A 5520-nucleotide genomic window follows, 5' to 3' on the forward strand; every position below is an offset into this window, starting at 1 on the left:
GTGAAGGGGAATGAAGTGAGGTGAGTTGTGATGAGATGAGGAGAAGCTAGAAGGAGGTGATGAACCCTGCGATTTATCTAAAGATATTCTTGAAATATATAATTTTTTTATATAAAAGCATGCCAGGAAGCATGTACTACAAAAAAAAGAAGGAGAATGCTAAGATATAATACCTTTTATAATTGAAACTAATTATTTGCCGTCCAGCTTCGCTTTAAATCACTTAATATACGTTCACACGGCAATCACAATCTGATAATTTTAGTGTTGAGCATATACACTTAAAAATTACGATTTGTTCGGTAAAAATCTGGCTCTTTGATTTATTGGTTTTAAGGCTATAATACAAAGCTACTGACTGAGCTAAGGGAGGCCCCCTTCGAAATATTGCAATGCTAATTAGCACAGGATATAATTATTCAAATACCAATAAAACAGTATTCAGATCATGAGTAGGCGATCAAACGTGCTACAATCTTCGGAAGAGATCGATTGAGAAGTGCTTGAACGATCGAAAGAGATTGTTGGATATTCGCTCCAAACAGCATATAAGAACACAAATTACACATACTTTTATTTTATTTTCACCCTCATGATTTTCAGAAATTTTGAAGAGAAATGACAAAAGTAAATATCATTATATGTTCTGGCTAAATACACCGTTTTAAAATTGCAAATATATTGTTCATGTTAGTTTAGTTTTAAGGAATAAACAGAAAAGCGTAAAGACTGGACTCGGAAAAAATGCGACACTTTGTTTTGGGTGTAACTTTTTATCGCGTGGGTAAAAATTAATGAAATTTTGGGTAATACTAGTGTTATGTATATGTGTGCAAAATTTTATCGCGATCTGTCAAGTAGTTTTTAAGATGCATTCGAAACAAGAATAGCTACGCCAGCAAATCTTGGGCGCGGTGATCGATAATCCTGGACAGTCGCACAGATGGATCGGCAAAAGGCTTGGAATCCACCATTCCACCGTGTCCCGCGTTGTGAAGATGTTCCAGGAGACGAAAACCATCGAGCGGCGCGCTGGAAGCGGCCGAAAACCGAAAATGGAATACCCAGAGAAGGCGCGGAAGATAAGGCAGTACTTTAAGAATAACCCGAACCTTTTCCACCCGAGACGTGGCCCAAAAGGTCAATTCGTCGAAGTGGTTCGTCAAGCAGACCATGAAGCGGGCTGGGCTACGTGTTTTTAAGGTCAGGAAGGCGTCAAACCGAACTGACAAGCAAAACACGGTGGCCAAATTCCGTGCGCGGAAGCTGTACCGTGAAAGGCTGGTCAAGCCAGGCTCTCTCGTCATGGACGACGAGACATACATCAAGGCGGACACCAAACAAATCCCCGGCATCGAGTTTTTTGTCGGTACGTCCCGCATGGAGGTTCCGGAAAAGTTCCGGAAGAGAAAGATGGACAAATTCGCGAAGAAGTACCGGTTGTGGCAGGCGATCTGCGAGTGCGGACGGTACAGCAAGCCGTTCGTTACAACCGGCTCCATAAACGGGCAGATTTATCGAGAGGAATGCTTGCAGAAGCGCTTACTGCCCTTCCTCCACTCTCACCGTGGTTCCACGCTATTCTGGCCGGATCTCGCTTCGTGCCATTACGCCAAGCCTGTAATGGATTGGTACGAAGCGAAGGGCGTTAATGTGGTCCCGAAGGAGGCGAACCCGCCAAATACACCAGAACTTCGTCCGATCGAAAAATTTTGGGCGATAATGAAGAAGAAGTTGAACAAAAGCGGAAAAACATTCAAAACCGATGAAGCTTTGAAGAAAAACTGGGAGAAATTGTGTAAGGAAGATGGGCAAAGCCTCGCCCAAGATCTCATGAGCAGCGTTAAAAAAAAATGTACGAGCATTCAGCTTGGGGGCGGAAATTCAATAATATATTTATGTTTATAAATTATGCCAAAACATAGCTAATATATAGTTATTTAATCCCTGGAAATTTGAGAAGTATCCGATTTAAAATGAATTTTTGGTGATCATTTTTGTGTGTCTCATTTTTTCCGAGTCCCGTCTTTATTTTGGTGCTCTTCACAAATAACCGCGATTTAGGTTATGGGCTTCCCTCAGAGAGAAATTTTAATATTGTTCACAAACTACTTCCAAAATCATGTACCTTACTTCTAGAAAAAAATCGATCACCAATGAAGATTGCCATATTATTATCCTCCGATAATTTCTAAGGTTTTGCTTTTACATGACATGTAGATAAGATAGAAAGTTGATGTCTTTGGTAACAGCACCGCTGATCATTCACACACAACATCAAAATCGTTTGGCCCATACCCCACTTGAATCATATAGGCCAGGTCAAAACTGCTACATGCCAAAGGTGGTTCAAATTTTAAATACGGCAAAAACTGCCACAAGTGCCTGTAATCATCATTCATCATAAATCCTCAACTGCCAACTCCGCTTGCCTACAAAGCCTCCAGTTAACATCTCAAATGCGCACCAAAGTTGTCCAACATCTTAAGCAACGTACCAACCTAGAGTTAAGCAAATTGCTAAAACCACAATGAGTACAAGTAAAAGCAGCCAACCTTCAGTTTCTAAATTGCATTACACCTCCTGTGAGCTTCCCCAACTTCCTATCTTGATACAGCCCAAAGATGACTGTTGTAAAATTAAGGATCGGTTATTTGCTATAAATATTACCACTATCGTCATTGGGAGCCACTTTCCATTCCGCTCACAGGTGCCACTAACTGAAAAGTATGACTTTCACCCATATCTGCCCGCAAAACCTAAAACCTATACCTGGCATTTGGTTGGTTGGTGTTCTAGACCATTCCAGTTCACAAACATGAGAGTTAGTTTCTCGTTCAGGTGTGAAATACGAGCCAAGCCACACCGGAAGAACAACTTTTCTCCTGTTGCTGCTTACCGGCTGGGGCGATATTTTCCTCTCACATTGACAGCTTCGGAAATGGTCCAAAGCTATACGGGTAGCTAGTAGCATCGGGGCAGTTAATCCCTGTCCCGGTGTATGTGGCTGCTGCTGCTGCTGCTGCTGCAAGGCTTTCGGACATATTTTCTTCGAACGATCCAAAAGAGTCAACTCCGATAATGGACCATGTGTAATGAATGGAAAGTACTTTCGGAAAGTAGTTTTCCCCGACAACAATGATAGCGAATTGTGTTTCGATTAGTGCGTACCAGCACACCATACCACTCTGGGAAGATCGTAAATCATCTCGCTCGCCTGGAGTGGATTTGGAAGTGCAATTTGTTGCAACTTGTGTTCATTATCGGATTTGCTCGTCTTCCGAATCGGATTGCTTTCTTCCGTTTGTGAGGGGGGTGAATAATTCAAAACTTATCCTAGAGAATGGAGGCAATTTCCGCCGATTTTGCATGAGTTATGGATGGGGTCGGCCTACGGGAGGTTTCAGAATGGATAAATTGTATCGTCCCATTTCGATTGATGCATGGTTCATTATGTCGCTCCACTCGTTTATTGATTTCTTCTAGTTAAAATTTAATACTCTTTCAATTCCCGCCCAGTTCATAACAAGCAACTTCTGCAACACGGTGCCAATTTAGAGTAAATAACCTACTTTAACGCCCCAATCATCATCAAGTGGTGCGAGCTATGTGATGAAACCGATTCTAGAACCCAGTTGTTACTACCCCTTGTCGGAAGCGAACCCGGCAGAACAAACAAGCGCCACAAATACGTTCCTAACCTACGAAGCATACTGACATAAAAAAAAAGTATCATTTTCTAGGCCAAGCATGAGACGAAAGTATAAATCCAATAAAGGTTTAACAAAGTGGATATAATCTTGCTGTGCTTTCCCGCTTCTATTCCTCGCCATCCGTCGTTTGATGTGAAATCTCAGCTTTTGCAAGCTCCGCTCGTGGAGACTCACCTGCTTGGATTGTGCAATGTGTGTGTGTGTGGGAGGGAACGAGAAGATGATTCCATTTGCACGTGTAAGCTCTTCCCGGTTTATAGCGAAAATCCGATCAAGAAGGCTCTGGCTTTGGTTCGGTCTCGAGAGACTTTTTCCCCAAGAGTCCAAGGCTTGTCGCACGTTTTTCTGTTTTTTTCTTTCGTTGTTGATCTCCTCCGGTCTTTTTAGATTTTGGTACAAGAGGTACACGCGTAAAGACAGGAGTGGAAAAATGCTGACACTGCCATCCGATGTGCGTTATTGCCTGGGTCCTATTCCTAAGCATCTTAGTGCCGCGCTGAGTCGAAAAAGAGCTGAATCGTTTCCGACTGCTTAGTGCTTTGGGATTTGCAAGCAAAAATGACTATCTGCTGAGTTTATTTTGACGAAACGAAGGCGAACCATCCTCAGGCTAAAAGCCTTCCAAATAAAGAAAACTTAACTTAACTTAACTTGACGAAATTGGTTAAGGTTGAAATAGTTCCTTCGAATAAATTACATTTGCAGGGCTGATAGCAGTGTTAAACAACAAAAATAGTGAATTAGTGACTAACTACCAGTCGAAATTACTTGGGTGATACAATCGCCAGCAATTCCCTTGAGAAATGTAATCTTCTAAGAAACATTTCAAAAGCACTTTCAATTACTCTACGGCTTCGTTGTCCCAAGTTGCTGAAGCGGTGAGGGACACTCCCAGTGATGCTTTCAATTTTTCGATTACCTCGGTTACAGTAGACCTCGTCGAATCCGCCATCAAGAAGCTGAAATTTTCTAATGCTGCTGGCCCTGACGGGACCCCTTCAAGCATCCTGAAGCGATGCTGTTCAGAGCTTACAACACCGCTTTCGAAGCTGTTCAATATTTCATTGCAGCAGGGGAGTTCCCTACGCGTTGGAAATCGTCATTCATGTTCCCGATCTACAAGAAAGGAGACAAGAGAAACGTCGAAAATTACCGAGGGATCACATCACTCAGCGCCTGTTCTAAAGTTTTCGAAATCATCATCAACGACGCATTATTCTCTAGCTGCAGAAATTACATTTCTCCTGACCAACACGGTTTTTATCCCAAGAGATCAGTTTCAACAAATCAAGCTCCGTTCATTTCTTTATGTCTTCGGAGTATGGAAGCTGGAGCACAGGTGGACGTTGTATGTACAGATCTTAAGGCTGCTTTTGACCGGGTTGACCACTCCATACTGCTAGCTGAACTTGAAAAACTCGGTGTATCCTCGGGTTTAACTCGTTGGTTCAAGTCCTAGCTGACCAATCGGGAACTTTGTGCTAGAATCGGATCAGAGCAATCGGACTATTTTACAAACAGCTCCGGTGTTCCTCAAGGTAGCAACTTGGGACAATTGCTATTCTCGATTTTTGTGAATGAGCCGGACTGATCCTCCCAACTGGTTGCCGATCGTTCTACGCGGATGATGTGAAGATCTATGTGATTGTTCGTAGATTCGCCGATTGCTTGCGGCTTCAGCACCTAATCGATACTTTCGAAGAGTGGTGCTCAAGAAACTATCTTACGTTGAATGTACAAAAATGTAGTACTATCTCATTTCATCGCAAGCTGAAACCAGTGGCATTCAACTATACAATAAATCACC

Source organism: Ochlerotatus camptorhynchus, unplaced genomic scaffold (assembly GCF_037179485.1).
Source record: "Ochlerotatus camptorhynchus isolate MF236.1 unplaced genomic scaffold, CSIRO-AGI_Acam_v1.1 ptg000114l, whole genome shotgun sequence".
NCBI classification, from domain to species: domain Eukaryota; kingdom Metazoa; phylum Arthropoda; class Insecta; order Diptera; family Culicidae; genus Ochlerotatus; species Ochlerotatus camptorhynchus.